This window comes from Schistocerca americana, chromosome 3 (genome assembly GCF_021461395.2).
Source record: "Schistocerca americana isolate TAMUIC-IGC-003095 chromosome 3, iqSchAmer2.1, whole genome shotgun sequence".
In the NCBI taxonomy this organism is placed as follows: domain Eukaryota; kingdom Metazoa; phylum Arthropoda; class Insecta; order Orthoptera; family Acrididae; genus Schistocerca; species Schistocerca americana.
Window position 1 is genome coordinate 539,504,316 of NC_060121.1, and position 21,019 is coordinate 539,525,334.

The window sequence follows — 21,019 nt, forward strand, 5'->3', positions numbered from 1 at the left end:
AGTTTTCATTTTTATTGTTTGAGACAAAAAAGGTACAACAGAAGTGCATTGGGAAGTGTGGAAGATAATAACAGAAAAAGAAAAGCCACTATGAACCCATGCTCTTGACTAACTTTTGTACTACCAGAAAAAAGACTGAGCACAGGTGCACCATAAAAACAAAACAGACACAGAACCAGTTATGTTTATACAAAACTGATGATTTTTTCAGATATTTTTTCCTTTCTCTTACTCTAAAAACCATAAAAAGGAATTTTTGTAAAACCCTCTATTAAAGAACTACTTTTAAGAAATTACTTTCTTTATAAAATATTTCTCTTCGTAGCTTTTAACTGTTCCCACTTTAAGAAAGTAATAGGTATGAAACAGTGTGAAAATTAAAAGCCAATTTTAACAAAATTCCTAATATGCAAATGTGTGAGTCCCTTTGTTTTCAAACACATTATGCTGAATTGCTAACAGAGTAAATGAAAGTAATTAACAACTAATTCTTTTAGTTGAAAGCAAATTACAGTGTTTCAATGAATAATTTTGAATCTCTGCCAATTCCTAGCCAATTCTTTGTCACTAAACTTTGAAAAAACACACTACATGCAGTTCAGAACTTGTAAGGGTTGTCGCACGAGTATATGTCTAACATACGATGACAAGAAGATAGAAGAAGTGGACAGTGTTAAATTCTTGGGATTACAGCTTGATAATAAATTCAACTGGGAGGAGCACACAACAGAAATGCTGAAGCGTCTTAGCAAATCTCTGTTTGCAATGCGAATTTTGTCAGACATAGGGGATTTAAAAATGAAAAAGCTGGCGTACTATCTTTATTTTCATTCCATGTCATATGGGATTATTTTTTGGGGTAATTCATCAAGCCAAGCTAAAGTTTTCCAGGCACAAAAACGTGCAGTAAGAGTTATATGTGGTGTGAACTCAAGGACATCCTGCAGAAGCCTGTTTAGGGAACTAGGGATACAAATTACTGCTTCCCAATATATTTATTCCTTAATGAAATTTGTCATTAAAAATATATCACTTTTACAAACCAACAGCTCAATTCTTGGAATGAATAATAGGAATAAGAATAATCTTCACAAGGATTCAGTGCAGTAATGTGTTTGTTGTAAATAAGTATTATAGTAGTTGTATTACATGTTTATTACCTTATAAATAAATAAAAAACTTTTTTATTTTAAATTCAGTGCATTAGTATTTGTAAAATGACTCTTTCATATAGTGTTAATTAAAAAATGACGATCATTCCACTTGGGACCAGTGGAATGGTACATTAGCTTATTTGTTGTAGTTGTAAATATTTGTCATGTATTGTTCTTCTGACATGTTCCACATCCTAGAGGACCTCCTCACTACAGATCAATTGGAATGAAAGTAAATCTAATCTAAAAAATCTGCTAACAAGTTCGCAGATCTATAGTCGCAAGTCAAGCTATATCTTCGTGTGAAACAACTCCATTTCATTGTCATTGAGATGTGAAGTCCTTACACTTCTAGCTTACTGATGCACATGAATTTGGCCTTTAAATAAGCATACTTCTGGGTAGATCGGACATCATAGACACTGAGTTGTCATCAGCTCCAAGTGCAATAATTCATTTTCCTATGTTTTGTTCACTGATGAAGTGAATTCACTTTTCAGTGGAAGCTGATGATTATTCTTGAAGTTTAAAGCTGTCGAAGTGTTAAAATGTGGACATGGAAAAGTAAGCATTATTATTTTACACTCAGTTTCCTCTGTAGGTTTCATGGCTAGAGAAAGGGAATTTCTTGTTGACAGGAACTTAATGGAAGAGTTTGCCTGATAAATTCCTCTCACATTTAGAATTACTGTGTGGATTGCTTAAAAAATCTTACTCTCTTTTATTCAATTTAAGTTGAGAAAGTGAGACTATGGACATGGAATATGTGAAATATTGGAAGAAAATTGCTTTGTCTTGAGAACATGGTACTACAATCAATTTTAATGCAGATAAAATCAAACAATGGAAAACCCAGGATGGAATGTAACAATACAATTGTTAATGCAGATAAACAGTTTATTTTTTCGTGTTACCTACTTCAGGCTCTTCCTCATCACCACCAATGAGCTTTGAGGGGCCACTGATCACCCCTACACTGTATGTCGATGACTTTTGCATTTGGTGCAACTCCCACTCATTAGCCCCACCTGAATGGCAGCTCCAAGGCACCATCTGATTGCCACTGTGTGGACTCTTTCTCATGGTTTCCAGTTCTCTGCTGCAAAAACAAGGGTCAAGCATTTTTGTCATCATACAATGGACCACCTGATCCAGAACTCTACTTGTTTACCCAGCACTTGGAAGTTGTTGCACAGTAATGTTTGTTGGGCTTCCATTTTGATAAGAAGCTGGCTTGGTTGCCTCATATTCATCAACTCAAGATAGTTGCAAGCAAAAGCTTAACATTCTCTGCTTCCTTGCCCACATGTCTTGGGATGTAAATCTTACCTCTTCAGTTCGGATGGAACCAACTCTTGGTGTCCCATACAATCCCCATTTGTCAGTTCCCTGATCATCACTCACATCCCATTCTTTTTGCATATGAGTGACATCAGCCTCCTCATACCCACTCTCAAGTTGGTTTACCATTTCCAGTGCATCTCAGAGCCCTCTGCCAGGATCCCTGCCTCTCCTCCCTGGAATGAGTGTCATGTGTTTTCTCATGCACCTCCCCCTCCGCCCCGTCTTGGTTGTTGCCCAATTCAAAAATTAGGACCGATTGATCTCTAGGTCCTAAAGTCTCTGTCACACCCCATGACCTTTTGGCATCTGTTACATTCAGTTCTTCAGCAGTTTCAGGGTGCTGCTGTCTTTTACACTCACAGTTCTAAAACCATGGATAAGACAGGATATACCATTAAACCTCTACCATTCAAGAACACTAGTCATTGGTAGGAAAATTTAGTGTTTTTATGGCAGAACTGATTGCCATTAACAGAGCCCTTCTCTTTATTAAATGGGTCTCCTTTTACCGCATTTTAATATGTAGTTACTTAATAAGCATTCTTCAGAGCACTGACCAATTTTTCTCTTGTCACCCTGTGATCTCTGCTGTTAATGACCCTCTCACTGAGCTTAGTCCAACCATTTGGCTAGAGGAACGATTACTCACCCACTGTTCACTTTACCAATACCAGATGCAGGTTTGCAGGTGCAAATAAGATCCCTGCTTACTTAGAGATGGAATTACATCTGGTTGGCTACTGTCTCATCTAATACATTTCACACTACCGAGGAGACTGTCGCAGGATGACACTCTTCCTCCTGTTGCTCCTGGAAGGAATCCACTGTTGTACGTCGCTTCCACAGTGGTCATACCAGGCTAATCCATGGTTTTATTTTACGTAGTGAGCCTTCCCCACATTATAGTTGTGGAATATTACAGATGGTAGTTCAGATCCTGGGGGAATCCCACTTCTTCTGGCCCACCATGCTAAGCACGGTCTTCTGAATTCTGTGCTTCACGTATTGACAGACGATTCACGAATTATTGAAGTGGTTCTCTGTTTCCTCTGTGAAAGTGCTTTTTATTTTCAGGTGTAAAGTTTTAAGCTACCTTTGAGGCAGGGATGGGGTGGGTGGGTTGGGGCACCTCGCACCGCATGCTGGCTCTGGGGATCCCTAACCCTACATCCTTTGCCAGCTTCCTGTTTCACCCCTCTCTTGCATCATCTTGTCTCCTTTACTGTCATACACTGTTTTCCATTGTTGAGGTAGCTCTGTTGAATATATGGTGCTCTATAATGCCTTGAATACACTGGAACAGATGCAAGTTGGCTTTGGGTCGGGCAACTCCCTCCGTATGTAGAGTCTCGGGGACACGCACTTGCTACTTTACCTATTTATCTCATAATTTTTTTTTTTTTTTTTTTTTTTTTTTTTTTACTGATGGTCCAACTGATTTTCATTACATTTTTAGGTTTCTCACTTTTACTGTCCTGAATATGCCGACTAGGAGACATTCTTTGCTCTGTAACTGTTTTCGCCCTTGGGATTGCGGGGGTTGGATGTGGGGTGGGGCCTTTCTCGCCACTGAATGGAGCCTGGGAGAGCCTTCATCTGCTCCGACCTACGTACCAATCATATCCATACACTCTATAAAATCTTTCTCAGCTATGGCATTAATATTGCCTTCAGTGCCTCATTCTTACCTCTCCTATGTCCTTTCATCCTCAGACACGTACTTTGTGGACTTCGCTAATTCCGGACAAATTGCCTCTAGATCAATGGACTGATAACCTTGTTGTTTAGTCCCTTAACCCCAATCAGCCAACCTGCAGCCAAGATGGTGTAGTATCATGCAGGCATATTATAGACTTTCCAAAAGAAGCAGTGAAAGAAAAGTGGGATCAAGAAGCGTACATGCAAAAAAGATGAAAAGAGTAGATGACGAATGTGCGAGAAAAGTTGCCTGTATTCTTACATTTAATAAAACAGCACATGCAAAGTTCGCCAAGACAGAATCTATCCATTTAAATGGGAGGTCTTGTATACCCAGTCCAGTGTTCTATGGGTGCCAACATTATAGAACTTCTAGCTTCTCAAGACATAGACTCAAGTTAACATGAAAGCACTGTCAGTGCCATATCAGTTGCTCTGAACTCTTCCCTGACAATGAAAATGATATAGAAGTGTCAAACACACAAGAAAATTGTTCGCAAAGCTTAAGAGCTGGCACATCTAATTCTATCTTATGGATTTAAGGATTTCATTTTGACAACTATGGAATGAGAAGAATGGCTGAGGCAATGCCACAGACTTCTAACTAATCCCCGAACCATGGCAGGATCCCCCCTCCCCCCTAATAAAATGGCTTCCATACTGCAGAGAAACAGTGGATTCCAGACACATGTAGAGAAACTGAAACTCCTAGTACAGGGAAGTCCTCTGTTTGTGTATTTGCAGAAACACATTTTAAACATATTGCCACTTCAATGCTGAAGTGCTGTACCCTCCACTACAGGGATAACCTTATTGGAGAAAAGGACTATGTGAGGGAGGAGTTGCATACATAAATAACACATACCACTCGTTGGTTACTAACTTGCAAGTAGTAGTTGTTATATACAAGCTACAAATATATTTATGAGTTACTAGGTACTCAAATGTAATTCCATCTATAAGGGGCAGTGAAGTGAAAATGAGAAGGAAAGACAACAGCCCCAAAGACTGATACCCTTCTCACCTCCCCACCCCACAATCCCTCCCTAAGGGGATGCATCGCTGGTGGGCCAGAGAATAGTAGTGGGCGTCACTCCTTCAGCGATCACCAGCAGGTTCGCAGTCACAGGCTGTGAAACGTGGTCTCAACACCTGCTATTTCAGACCTGTTATGGTTGTGTGTTCATCAAAGAGATACGTTTGTTCAGAAATTAATGGGTTGCCTTCATGAAGAAATAATAAACAGCCAGTCAATTGCAAAGTGAAGGGTTTATTTAAACATCTTGACCATGGTTTCAATGTTTATAAAAATGTCATCTTCAAAAGGAAAAGAATGGCAACCTAAACAGATTTACAGTGAATACATGTTAAGTTAAATACATACAGGAACAATAACAACTCATTACAAATACAAAAATTATTCAAACTAACTGGGTTACATGTTGTAATGGAGGCATGTTGAGATATGGCCAAAATGCATCACTAAAATGTAAAATTTCACCTCCATAATATTAAAAACATCCACAACAACATGGTCATCATTAAGTAGTGCTTCAACAACATAAGCTAATGCACTAGCATCACGTACGCAATGCTTGGGCTAAGAATCGTATTGTAAAGAAACAAACTGTTGTTAATTGCTCAAATGCAGACAAAAGTGGTATGAAGACGGGAAGTGAGAGCAGTAAGTCCAACCAATACAATCAGAACACAAGATTGTTTCACTAACTTTGTCATTTAATTGGATAGATACTCACCAAGTGGCAGCAGAACGCACATAAAAGAGGGTCGTAATTAAGCAAGCTTTCAGAGCCAGTGGCTCCTCCTTCAGACAGAAGGGTTGAAGGTGGATGAAGAGTGTATGAAAAGAACTGGAAAAGTCCAGGAAAAGGGGTAGATTTCGGGAAAGTTTCCCAGAACTGCTGGTCAGGGGAGACTTATCGCATGGGATGAGAAGGAAAGACTGATTGTTGGGGACTGCATCGGACGAGATTTGAAAACCTGAGAGCTTAATGGTGAAAGACAGGGTAATATGCAAGACAAAGATTATTGCTTAAACACCAAGCATAAATTAATAAGAGTGAAAAGCTAAGTGCATTGTATGTAATAGAGGTGGGAGGGGGAAAGAAAAGGTATGAAATGAAAGATATAGAAAGTTAAAATGGAGTGAATAATGGAGTAGAAATGCTAAGACAGAAGAAATTAATGTAAATTTAGGCAAGATGGATGGTGAGAACTAACGACATGTTGTAGCACTAGTTCCCACCTGTTAAGTTCGAGAAGCTGGTGTCTGGGGGAAGAATCCAGATGGTGCGTGTGGTGAAACGGGCACCGAGATCACAGTTGTCATGTTGTAGTTCATACTCTGCAACAGGATATTGGTGTTGCCAGTATACACCCTCTGCTTATGGCCATTCATCCTAACTGATAATTTGGTGGTAGTAATGCCAATGTAAAAGGCCGAACAGTGTTTACATAACAGCTGGTATATGTCGTGTCATTTCACAGATGGCTCTCCCTTTGATAGTTTATATTTTCCCTAAAGAAGGTGCCACTGGCTCAGAAAGCTTATCTAATTATAACCTTCTTGCACCTGCCACTGCTTGGTGAGTAGATATTTTGCCTTCCAATTACATAATATTATCAAAAATTTTTGTTTCGTTAACTTTGGTGATTATAAAATTAGACATAATGATTGCTCGAACTATTACATAGGTCAGACTAGAAACCTTTAAAAGTAAGCTATAAAGAGCATCTGCAAAGTAAAGATGGGGAAAATGTGTACAGTTCCACTTTTGCTGAACATGAGCTTCTTCTCTAACACACACCATGGAGACTAGGAGACTTTGCTGTACAAAAGAATTATTATTTATGTTGCCACATTTCTTTCTCCTTACACCTGACTTTAATAGCCCTTCCAGTTTGCCCTGTACAATAGTTAGGAAAACTGTTACAGTGTGTAGCTGCCTTAGTTTGTAAATGGATATGCTTCAGTTTTTAACGTGTGTACTAAATTTTTCTTCATACTGTTGTTGGTGGAGAAATTAACCTTACAACTGTAAGAGAAATTTAGTACACATGCGTTAAAAAAATTAAAATAAAATAAAATAAACTGAAATAGATTCTTTCATAAGAGAGGCAATTCATGCTTATTTGTTTAATAGAATGTGTTTCGAAATTTTAAATAAGCTGTGTGACTACATAGCTGTATTCACAGATGGGTGTAAGCATGGGGACCATCTTAGCAGCTCTGTCATTTTCCCTGATTGTGTCCTCAAGATCCTAGTACCTAAAGAGTGCACTGTGTATGATGCAGAATTGTACCCAATCTTCAGGACACTGAAACAGGTGAGATGTGTTCATATGGCCAAATTCCTAATCTTTTCAAAATCCCTGGGAGCACTTCACTCTCCACAATGCTTGTGCCCAGCAAATGAAGTAGTCCAGAGTATACAGGATGCTCTGCTTCACCTACAGAGGCCGAGCATGAAGGCCGCATTTTCTGGGTACAAGGGCACAGGGGAAATCCTGGAAACAAGTTGGCAGATTTAGCAGCCAAGGAGGTGCGTAATGGAAAGTGGTTCAGTATACTGCCGCTCCACACACTGTCACCTTGCTGGTGAGGTACAAAGCCTTTGGAAGAAGAATGGCTCTTATTCCAGTGAGAGGGACCCTCCAGTATGTGGTGTACAGATCACAGTAGTTACATTCAGAAAAGAGTGCAGTGGCTAATTTACTTGCAGATTTACAATCTATTTTAGGTGGAAATGTGATTCATGTGATATTATTTTAAGATTGTGTGAAATGCCTGATTTGATCCCAAAAATATTAGGAGGGCGTTTTTTATGTGGTGTCTGAGTGCTGGCTCATCTATATTTTTTGTAAGTGATCAGCCAGTGATATACACCTTTGTCATTAGTTTAGCCTCCTACTTGTATTATTTATGTTTTAACAGAAAATTTTATAAGTGAAGATCAGATTTATAGTATCTTAAAAGTTGTGTAACAGTGTGATTGTGCAGATGAAGATGAGAGATGAGAGAATAGGCAGTGGAATAGCATGCAATATTGTATTTTACCTCTTTATGATGTTTCAGACATTTTAACCACATTCATTTCTAATTACAATACATAGGGTTATGATAACCTCATGATTGACCACAAATGAACCTTCTGCTCCATCTTAGGGAAGGAGGATGCTTTTATGGCCGCTGTCATATGAAAAGTTGTTGTACTTCAAACTGCACACAAGACATTGTGTCTTGTTAGCCCTGCACCCTGATTTATTGACCTATTAGTGAATCACAGAGTGACATAGGACAAACTGTAGTTGAGGCAGTTTATTTAACAGCAGTAAAGGATAAGCCCTTCCTAAATCTGATCTACTCTTTTCGTGTAGTTTTTCTGCCATGTAATATTGCCATGAAATCTGGTAAATGAAATTTGCCATGTAGAATGTAGTTTATTTATCTCATAACGTACAGTTACAAATCAAAGATTTTTGTATTGCACACATGTCAGATTACTTTAAAAAAATAAGATTATAATAATTAACATATTTCAGCAGGTATTCCTGCATTTTTACACATGAACAATTTAACAAGAATATATATAACACTTACGGTCATTTTGTAACTTGCAATACAATTTATACAATATATTAACAATTTATTATACAATACATAGTCTGCGTTGTTTCTTTTCTTTTCAAATTGCCAAACTCCGTATTTAACAGATTTGTGTTATTTAATTTATTGTAAATTTTTAACCCCGTGTACAATGGTGTTTGAGTATAAAGTTTTAAATTATGGGAGGGAAGTTTGAAACTGTGTCTGTGGCGAGTGCTGTAATTGTGGTTGAAATGAAAATTGTCAAATGAGTTTTGATTTTTATAGATGAAAATTAAAATTTCATAGATTTACAGAGAAGGAATGGTTAATATTTTTAATTTTTTAAATAATGGGTGACATGATGTTCTTTTGTGGACTAAACACAAGTTTCTTATTATTCTGTTTCGAAGTGTAAGTGGGTGACATGATGTTCTTTTTTGGACTAAACACAGGTTTCTTATTATTTTCTTTTGAAGTGTAATCTTGGGCTGTTCACAGAGTTTCCCCAGAAAATTATTCCATATCGAATTATAGTCTCAAAGTAGGTGTGGTAGACTATCTTCCTGATGTCCATAAGGGTGGAACCAGATAAGACATTCATCGCATAAGCTAGGCTGTTTAGTTTGATTGCTAAGTCGTCTTCATGTGCCTTCCTATTTAAATTTTTGTCAAGATTTAGACCCAGAAATTTTACATAACTTACTTCTGTCATTTCCTGATCCCTGTGCATTGTTTTTGTGGGAGATGCTGATGATGATTTAGCACTGAACTGCACTAATTGTGTTTTTGTGACATTGAGTTTTAATCCATTTTGCTGAAACCATAATTCTAGGTTTCCCATTATATTTTCCACAGGACCATGAATTTGTTCTAAATTGTCATTTTCAATTAAAACCAAGGTGTCATCCGCGAATAAAATGCAGTGAACATCAATGTCTAAAGGTAAATCATTTATGTACAGCAGAAAAAGATAAGGCCCTAAAATTGAGCCCTGATTTTTAACCATAATATTGTTTTCTATAAGAAAGTTTTCAAGGTGTTTTGCAACAATCTTTTCTATCACCTTAGGAAAAACTGGCAGCAGGGAAATAGGGTAGTAATTTCCCATGTCATCTGGTGAGCCTTTCTTGAATGATGGTCTTATTTCACCATATTTTAACACATCAGGGAAATATCCTTCCTCAAATGACTGACTAATAAATTTAGCCAATGGATGAGAAATGATGTTATTAACAGTCTTGACTACAGTGGTTGGAATTTCATGCCACCCAGCTGATTTCTTGTTTCTCAAAGTCACTATAGCGTCTTCTACATCTTTTGGGATAAGTCTTTCGAATGTTTTAAGGCTTGCATTTTGTTTTATATTTACAAAGTTGACATCTACCTTGTCATGGTGGGCTGTGATATCTACTTCTGATTTTGCCACATTTATGAAGAACTCATTGAAACAGTTTGACATTTGAAAAGGACCTATAATTATATGATTTTTAATTTTTATTTGGGCAGCTTCTTGGCACTTGTTCTTTACTCCCAACTCAGATTTGACAACACCCGAAATTGCCTTTCATTTATTTTCATGTTTACTAATATACACGTTGTTAGCCTTTTTTTTTTTTTTTGCTAACTGTACAACTTTTTTGAATGTATTCTTATATCTCTTTACATACCCCACAAAGTCAGCATTTTTGTTATGTTTTAACTCACTGCGAAGCTGTCTTTTCCTGGCATTAGAAACTTTTATTCTTGGACTAATGCAATTTATTTTATTGGCCACTCTGTCACCTGGTTTGAGGGGGAAAAGTTTCATTGAAAACATCTAGGAAACACTTTAGGAATGTTTTAAAATTTTTTCACTTGGCACACTATTATTTAGAGGCCAATTTATAGTTCTCAGCTTGTTAGAAAATATACCGTATTTACATTCTCTTTGTTAAAGTTCTTTTTAAAACATGTTTTCGTGTACTTTGGTTTCCATATTTTTGGAAGCTCTGTGAGCAGTGCTGAGTTATCTGATATGCCTAAATCTAAACATAATTTGCTTCCATCCTCGAACTGATAATTTGTCAGAATATTGTCAATACATGTTTCAGAGTGGCTATTTCTTCTAGTACATTCAGTGAAATTTAAATTAAAAGCATATTTCTGAATTAAATCACAAACATTTACAGTGTTATTATTATTATTTAATACATTTATATTAAAGTCTGCTGCAATTACATTATTTTTCTTTCTTTAGTCTTTCTAATAAACATTGAAATTTGGATAAAAAGAATTTTGTTACAGCACTTCCAGGAATTCTGTACAGAGAAATAATTACAGTATTAAAGTCAATTAGCTCCACAGCACAACTTTCAAAATTACCTTCCTCATTCAAACAACTGAACTCAGTTCTCTATTTAAAAATTATTGAGTCATTTAGAAGGATGCAGCAGCCTTCAAGAGATCTGTTACCTCTACAAAAACTATTGGCAACTTTAAAATGTTCAATTTTGTTTAGAGTCCCTATATTGCCATATGTCAGCTGATGTTCGTTTAAACATACAATTTTTAAATTTGAACATTCTGAAAGTAAAACTTGAAGTTCATCAATTTTTAAATAACTTGGGTTACACAAATCAGAGGTTATACCATTTATATTCCAATGCATTAGAAAATCTTTATCACTGTTTTGTTTACTTTTAAGTAAATCATTTGTTGGAATATATTTATAATTTTTATTTTGAGTTGATTCTTTTGTTTTAACATCTCTTCCACACTTCCAGTTTCCCTGATTGTTGATGATTTTGCAAACATCCAAAAACATTTTACTCAGAGTCACTGAGCCTAGCCTATTTAGATGTACGTCATCTATACCCAGGCATTTGTTACTTATAAATTTGTTTGGGTTTATAAATGCCACACCACCTGTATCACAGTGGTCCGTAATTCCATTGTTTATTTTATATATGTAAGTGTCACTCACCGATCTTTTGTGCAAAATACCACTTATTACCAAACTTGAGTTACTATACAAAGATTTGGCAGTACGAATCAAGTTTCGAGATTCACTAATGATTTCGGCCTCACTGCTGTGTCAAACAGAGTTTGTCCCAACATGCACGAATGTGCCCCTGAAATTTGATTTCACTTTGGCACAGTTTTGTTTAGTAGGAATGTATTTTAAATGGTTGTTTAGTTGATTCAGCGAATGCCTGGACACATGTCAACTGTTGTATTTGTCACAACAATATTTTTAAGTAAGGGTCTCCTGTGAAGAGAGATTCATCTTTCCCATTTACAGAAACCTTACTTTGAGTCTTAATTTTCTTTTTCTTGTAGTAACACTACACCGCTGCTATTTATTATCAGAGTTTGTGCTGTTTAACTGCAGGCCTATGTCATTAGAAATTCATTTAGACGAATTTGTGGAATCTCGTGAAATATCACTAAGTTTGCCAAAATTTTTGTTTTCACATTGGATTTGCTCTAAAGCTGCTATAGATGCATTTGTTACTTCATCTCTTTGTGAATTGGACCGATTTGGATTGTTTATAGACCTATCAGTACATGTGGTCTTGAAGTCATGTTTTTCACTTTCACGATTCACACAGCTGCATATTTTGTGATTCTTCATATCAGTATTTTCTTTCTTTGTAATAATAGTTCTGATTTTAGAGTGTTAATTTTGTTTGTAGTCCTTTGATGACAACATCTTTTGTTTTCACTTCCGAAGCTAGTGATGTATTTTCGTCGTGTAAACAATCCAGACACGATTATTGTACATCGTCATTGATCAGTTTTAACGATATTTTTGTGCACTTTTTGTGCAAACAAAAGTTGCATTTCATGTACAGAATACCTTTTACCACACGTTTTAAACATTTTTTACGCAATGAGTCACTAATCTTGTTTTTCTCAAGACTTGTGCCACTGCACTGTTCTACATGTGCCATGTTTCCCCTAGATGTCTTTCATGAAAATGTTATTGGACAAACTGTTATTACTGGTGTGTCAGAAAGTGAAGTACTTTGTAGCTGCACTACCATTACACTACAAGCATCAGCATTCAGATGAAGGGCACTATAAAAATTTCAGATGAAATGCTAATCACTGCTAGCACATGGGTGAACGCATAGCATAACATAGAGGTTAGCATTGCTGCCTAGCGTACTGCAGACTGCCAGTTCAAACCTGACCAGTAGCACCTATTTATTATTTAGTGTTAGTCATTTCTGGAAGGCTTTCAAAATTTCTTATGTTTGTATGCTCTGGCCTATTCTGTGTTTGCATAAATAGCAGCACTCTCCTTTAGATGTATGTTGGTGTTTATAATAAATTTGCTTTCAGAGCTAAGTTTTGTACTTCATTGATGACCCTGCTTTTGGATTTGGATTTGAGTGTGATTATGACTTGGCATTGTTTGGTGGAGATGCTGGGGACTTCAGAAAATCTACATCGCTCTGGCTCCAATTAGGCAACGTAGAAGCCATGCACCTACATCTACATCTACATCTACACCCATACTCCGCAAGCCACCTGGCGGTGTGTGGCGAAGGGTACTTTGAGTACCTCTATCGGTTCTCCCTTCTGTTCCAGTCTCCTATTGTTCATGGAAAGAAAGATTGTCAGTATGCCTCTGTGTGAGCTCTAATCTCTCTGATTTTATCCTCATGGTCTCTTCGCGAGATTTGTGTAGGAGGGAGCAATATACTGCTTGACTCCTCGGTGAAGGTATGTTCTTGAAACTTCAAAAGAGGCCCGTTCCGAGCTACTGAGCATCTCTCCTGCATAGTCTTCCACTGGAGTTTATCTATCATCTCCGTAACACTTTTGCGATTACCAAATGATCCTGTAACGAAGCGCGCTGCTCTCCGTTGGATCTTCTCTATCTCCTCTATCAACCCTACCTGCTACATATCCCACACTGGTGAGCAATATTCAAGCAGTGAGTGAACAAGTGTACTGTATCATACTTCCTTTGTTTTCGGATTGCATTTCCTGAGGACTCTTCCAATGAATCTCAGTCTGGCATCTGCTTTACCGATGATCAACTTTATATGATCATTCCATTTTAAATCACTCCTAATACCTACGCCCAGATAATTTATGAGATTAACTGCTTCCAGTTGCTGTCCTGCTATATCGTAGCTAAATGATAAAGGATCTTTATTTCTATGTATTCGCAGCACATTACATTGTCTACATTGAGATTCAATTGCCATTCCCTGCACTATGCATCAATTCGTTGCAGATCCTCCTGCATTTCGGTACAATTTTCCATTGTTAGGAATCAGAATACACGCAGTAAATCATTCTCAAGGACCATATTTTCAGGATAACAATGACTTTCAAAACCAGCAAGAAAGTCGGCTGCACATCAGGCACCCATCAGCGTATTCCAGAGATACTGGTCAAGATCCAATGAAATGGCTGATAGGAATAAAACAGATTTGCCAGATACGTATACAACAGATGGCTGATGACACAGCCCAGCAGTGGTTCAAGAACAGTGAAGCAAAGGTCAACAATTGGGACCAATTCCAGGACAAAATAAAGAAAATGTTTGATAACAACGAGCAACAAGTCTGCTTAGTGATAAAACAATTGAAGAACAGGGCCCAACATCATGGAGCAATGATGAAATCCTACATACAGATGGTTTTGGCCCTCTTCCACATTGTGAATCTGAATATTGCAGGAGCCGGCTAGTGCAACAAAGAAATGTGACAGAAAACAGACAGGGAAAATAAGTGTGACCTACTCCACTGTATTACCTACGGTAGTTGTGGACGACCACCACAACCTCACCTCTCTCATATGCCAGGTAGTGAGAGATGATTTACTGCACTTTTTGCGACAAGAACTGTTGGACTAAGTAAACAAGAGAGAGCAGTCATGAGTCAGAGGAGCACATCTTTTAGGTTTGAGTCAAGTTGTAGACAGACAGTCTTGGAAGAAATTAGAGCAGTAAAGGACCAATATTATGTGTAACAGTTTCCAGAAAAGTAAAATTGGTTCGTTCACAACATTAGTGGGCTGAAAAAGAAGGTATATTAGCTTCTTGTGTATCCTGAAGATTTGAAATGTTTTGAAGTTATAGATGGTCTTTGCCTCTCTGAATGCCGTATAACCATAGGGATGAAAAGATAAGTACAAGGGATTATAGATAGCATCATTTTCACGTAGAGTGTACATGGAAAAAGAGGAGTTATAACATATGTAAAAGTTGGACACAAAGTAAAAAATGTTGAAACAAGCATTTTTTGTGTAGATCCAAAGATGGATGCTTGTGCGTGAGAGTTGTTACTGCAGAATACGCCTCTTGTAATTGTAACAGTCTGCTGGTCCCATCTAGAAATATTCAGCTATATATGAGAAATCTAGATGCATTATTGAGCTATCTGTCAGACAAAAACTAAAATGTAGTTTGTTGAGATTTCAGTGTAGATTTCATAAAAGAATCCGACAGAAAAAATGAACTGAAATCATTTGGCTGTTTCAGTCTGATTTCATGACATTTCATTTCACAGTGGCAATTTTTCCAGTGATGGTGTAGCATGATAGTGGGTCTCTGATTGATAACACCTTTATAGACAGCGCTCAGGCTGAAACAGTTAATGTGTTCCCAATTATTAATGGGCTATCGAACTGCAATGCATAATTAATGAAAATAAAAAGTGTGCAGCCTGCAGCTTAGACACATGTTCATATGAAGTAGTGAGGCTTACTAATGAGGGTAGAGTACAACCATTTAAGACTAAGTTAAAAGAGTGGTATTGAATGTGGTATATATAGAAAGAGATGTCAATGTCAAATTCAGTTTATTACATAGTGCATTTGTCTAAATATTAGAGAATAAGATTAAAAATACATGGAATACTGTGAATGGGAGACAGGACAGTCAGTGTACAAGATACTGCATTAATTAAACTAAATGACAATTTTTGACTGATAGTTCACAGGTTGCAAGTATTTGTAACAATCAGTTTCCAACTGTAGCTGCAAGAAAGAATTAAATGATTCTGTTAAAGGAAGGGAATATATTAAAATGTCATTCCACAAAACTTTAAGCCAGGCTGTTCTAACTGAGCTCCAGGGAGCTGGAGCGCTCACTGCGGCAGCTCGGAGCTCGCATGGAGGGGGAAAACGAACTCATGCAGGCGCAACGGACGCAATAATCCATGTTCAATGACAACTACGACTAGCCACGGGAGCCCCGTACCTCTATTGGAGGATGCCTTTGTATTCATTGAGAGGGATGGTCGTCTGCAGTATCTTGTATGTCATAAAGTATTTAATTCTGTGAGGAGGTAAAATATACACTGACATTATACATGTCTTCACGCAGCGCACTACGATCAGGTAGAAGGCGTTGCATGCAGGCTTAAGAACAACATACCAGGAAGCGTAATACGGAGGGTATCGAAAAATGCAGTATAGTTCGTGTTCTGTAATGCGTTTATAATTTTCAGGTGAATGAGAGCGGAGAAAACACTACTGAATCTGCAATTCGAGCAAGCTACAGGATCGCTCATGTCATTGCGACGAGTGACAAGCCGTTTTCGGTGGGACCACTCCTAAAATCATACGTGGTAGCAGTTGCAGAATGTTTGTTTCCAAGGGAGGTGCAGGCAATTGAAGAGGTTTGCCTGAGTTTGCCTGTTGAAGCAAACAATGTCTCGTCAAATCCTGGATATGGCAGCGGATTTAGAGGCACAGCTCAGGAAAAAAGCGGAGAGCTTTGTTGCATTTTAGCTAGCGCTTGGCGAAAGCACCGACATATCGGACTGTGCTCAGCTGGCAGTGTTTGTATGTGGTATCGACATAGAGCTGCAAGTAACTGAAGAACTCTTGGGTGTGGTACCACTCGATTACACTGCAACACGACGTGACATTTTTGAAGCTGTTTGTGAATCAGTGGAAAATATGAATTTGCCGTGGGATAAGCTCCATTCTGTAGCGACAGACGCTGCACCACAAATGATCAGGCGTCACCAAGGTTTTGCTTCTTGTTTGAAAAATAAACTCAGGGACGAATTCAGGAAAGACATTTTGACTCTTCATTGTTTTGTTCGCCAAGAGGCACTGTGTGCTGAAACAGTAGAGCTAGGTGGCCTAATGAAAGATGTCGTGAAATGTGTGAATTTTGTGCGGCGTCACTGTATGAATCATCGCCTATCCAAAGGATTCCTGAAAGATAAGGAAGCGGAATATGGGGATATACCTTACCACAGTACAGTTCGTTGGCTGAGTCAGGGAAAAGCTCTTGATGTTCCCTTTGCCATTCGTGAGGAAATATCCCTTTTTCTCAAAATGAAAGTGGAAGAAATGCGTTGTCAGAAAGATATAAAATGGATATCAGACCTGGCGTTCCTAGCTGACATAACTGTGCATCTGAATAATTTAAATCTGTCATTGCAGGGCAAAGGGCAGCTAATCGTTGACATGCACGACCAGATCAAAGTGTTCATGGAAAAGTTACGTTTGAGAGGCAGATGAGTAATGGACATTTAACGTTCTCCAATCGTCTTGCTTCTTTAAAACTACCTGAAGGTACTACTTTTGGCGATTACCAAGCAAAGTTAAAGTAGCTCATCACGTCGTTTGAAACACAATTCTGAGACCTCACTAGTTTGGAAATGGAACAAACGGTGTTCAGCACTCCTTTTTCAGTTTTCCCCGACGACTTGTCATCGTCACTTCAATTGGAGATTATTGATTTGCAAAATTCAACTTTGTTGAAAGAGAGGTGCTACAACACATTGGATTTGTCACGATGGTATCGTTCATTACAGCAAAAAACATTTTCCAAGCTTCACAACAATGCCGCTCAGATCATCTGCATGTTGGGATCTACATATTGTTGTGAGCAGCTTTTCTCAGCAATGAAAAGAGTAAAAAGTAAGGAACGATCGTTTCTTCAGGATGAAACAATGAAGGCCACCCTCCGCATTAACGCTGCGAACACTTTGACGCCAGATATTTCCGATCTTGTAATGAAAAGAAAATATCAAGCTAAAGAGGCCCAATAAATTTGAAAAACAGTTGTTCCTTATTTATTTCCTGGACATCGTATTTCCTGGTGTAGTATGTCACCACGTCTTAGCAGGCAAGAGTATGAGGTTGTCGATCTTGTAAGACACAGCTGGCACATCAAAATGCTTGCCTGCCTCAGCCAGCCGTGCCACGTGCCGGCGAGCCGGCCCACTTGGATGGCCACAGCGAGCGACACGGCTCCCTGGAGCTCCCTGGAGCAGGAACAAAATCTCATGTGGTGTTGGCAGAGTTTCAAAGAGAATTTTGAAAAGCTGTTCCAACTTAATAAGCAATGTCCTTAGTGATATGTGTAATGTATCACTGGCACAGGGAATTTTTCCAGACAGATTAACATATGCAATTGTCAAATTTCTTTATAAGAAAATTGACAAGAAAGACGTAATTGTTGTCCAGTTTACTTACAGATGTCTTTTTCCAAAATATTCAAGGAAAAACAAAATGGGATTGTGGGTCCATCTTGATGCAAAACACTTGTGTTACTTATTTATTTATTTATTTATTCATTCCCAAACTAGTTTCAGCGACAAATATCATCATCTGTGGGTTCTTTTATTCTTATTTACTATATGACACAGCATGGTTTTACAATTGTTACCAAGGAAGTAATGTACTTGAGATTATCTCACATTTCAGTACAAACAATTTACTTAGCACATCACACTTTTTGGATTCCAGAAGGGTTGCTCAACTGAGAGTTCTAATTATACATTGAGTCATCAGCCTTAAATAATATAATATTGAAAGTTTTAATTTTTGGGGATCTTTCTGAAGTGCTCTACACAATTATGTGTAGAGCATGTTACTCTCTTAGAGAAATTTGGTGTTTATATAATTAATGGCTTCACACACAACTGATTTGTGTGGTATTTAATAAACAGAATGCAAAAAGTTGCACTGAATTATTTAAACAATATTAGGGGTCTCACAGGTTTCAGTTTTGTGTCCACTCCTATTACTCAAGCAGAATTGGTACTTTTGCAGATGATACTAGTTTCATAGCAAATCCTATTAGAGAGAAAACAGAAGAGATTGTTAATGGTGTTTTCAAAGATTTGTTAAGAGGTTTTCTGAAAATTTTGAGAAAACACTTCTGTACAACAAATAGTCATACCAACAGTTGATGTATCACATGAACAGGAGACAGTAAACATTGTAGAATTTTCCAAACTTTTGGGTGTACATATTGATAGAAATTTGAACCGCAAGAGGCATATTACTCTGCTGTTTAAATAGTTAGGTTGAGATACTTTTTCTTTTTGTATGTTTGCTAGTCTTGGAAACAAACATACCAACTCCCTGATATATTTTGCTTATTTTCACCCAATAACCTCTTATGGAATAATTTTTTTGGGTAATTTGTCTCATTGAAAGAAAATACTAATTGTACGAATGTGAGCTGTAAGGATAATATGTGGCGTTCATCTGTGGTCATCATATTGGCAGAAAATTAGACTTTTAAATGCGCCATCATAATGCATATATTCACTAATACAATTTGTCATTAATAATACAGCACAATTTGAGGAAAAATGATTTTCATTACCCATTATTAAAGCTATCAGTGGTGCAGAAAAGAGTTCAATATGCAACAACAAAAGGTTTGTTCACTTGCCTGCTAACGTAGGAGAGTCGTTCAGTAAGTAGTGCTCCACATTTTTTTTAAAGAGCCATTAATATACAGACAAACCTCCTTGTTGGTACTTTACATTTGATGTTTGTTCTGTGTGCCGGTGAAGTTTCAAAACGTTCTTGCAAATGGCAGAGCCATAGTATAGCGTCAAAATGATGTCTACATATGGTTCACATTACAGACAGTGTGCTGTTATTGAATTCTTGTGTGCAGAAAAGGAAACACTGGTGAACATCCATAAACATTTGTGTGCAGTGTATGGTGATGCTGCAGTTGATAATACAGTTGAGTGATGGCTGAAGAAAGCTACAGCCTCAAGAAATGAAGAAACAGAGCTCCATGATCAGCCATGTTTGGCACGTCCTGTCGCAGCCATTGCTCCAGATATGCTGAATCATGCAGATGCCATTATTTATGCCAACCAGCACATCACAACTCGACAATTGGCTCTACAGTTGTCGGGCAACATTGGAAGTGCATCTGCAATGATTGACACTCTAAGATGTTGAAAGAGGTGCTCAAATTGGGTTGCAAGATTCAAAGAAAGGCTATTTCATCTGAATTGTTGGAGCATTTTGAGACCGACATAGAGGCCTTTCTGTCACATATCATTATGATGGATGAAAGGTGGCTGCACCCCTTTGGCCAGCCGGTATGGCCGTGCGGTTCTAAGCACTTCAGTTTGGAACCGCGTGACCGCTCGGTCGCAGGTTCGAATCCTGCCTCGGGAATGGATGTGTGTGATGTTCTTAGGTTAGTTAGGTTTAAGTAGTTCTAAGTTCTAGGGGACTGATGACCTCAGTAGTTAAGTCCCATAGTGCTCAGAGCCATTTGAACCATTTGCACCCCTTTGCACCGGAAACAACAAGGCAGTCTGTGGAGTGGCATCATCCTCATTCACAACAAAAGAAGAAATTCAAGACAACCTCCTGTCCTGGAAAAGTCATGGTGACAGTCTTCTGGGTTTGTGATGGCATCATTCTCATGGATGTAATGTGAAGAATGTCAACCACCAATTCAGAGGCATACATGAAGACTCTGAATAAACTCAAGAACCATTTCCAACGTGTTCAATCTGACAAGAACCCAGAAGAAATCTTGCTCCAGCATGATAATAGAAGGCATACAACTTTGCTTCCACTGTGTTTTCCTCAACATTTGCGGCTTTAACGAAACAAATTGGTTACACATGTATCATTCAAAGTATTTTCCATCACTAGCCACTACTTTCTCCCATCTTTTGGGCAGTGTACGAACCCCACATCGGAAAAATTATACATCTTTTGAAGCGATCCAATTTGTGACTTCTTCATGAGATTGGAAGTACTGGTCAGCCAGGCCATGCACCATTGATCTAAACAGGTGATAGTCAGAGGGAGCAATGTCTGGAGAATACGGCAGGTGGGGTAGGACTTCTCATTTTAATGTTTCCAATTATGTATTGACCTCTTTTGCAACGCCGGGTCGAGCGTTGTCGCGCTGCAAAATCACTTTATCGTGCCTCTCTCTGTATTGCGGTCGTTTGTCTTTTAATGCTCTGCTCAGGCT

At 38.0% G+C, this 21,019-nt stretch overlaps 1 protein-coding gene across 2 annotated transcripts in view; it reads left to right on the forward strand.

Annotated features, from left to right (window-relative positions):
- The window catches only part of LOC124605327 (1-phosphatidylinositol 3-phosphate 5-kinase), a 364,356-nt gene that overhangs the window by 123,820 nt on the left and 219,517 nt on the right, over window positions 1-21,019 (forward strand). The gene's annotated exons all lie outside the window — the stretch shown is intronic.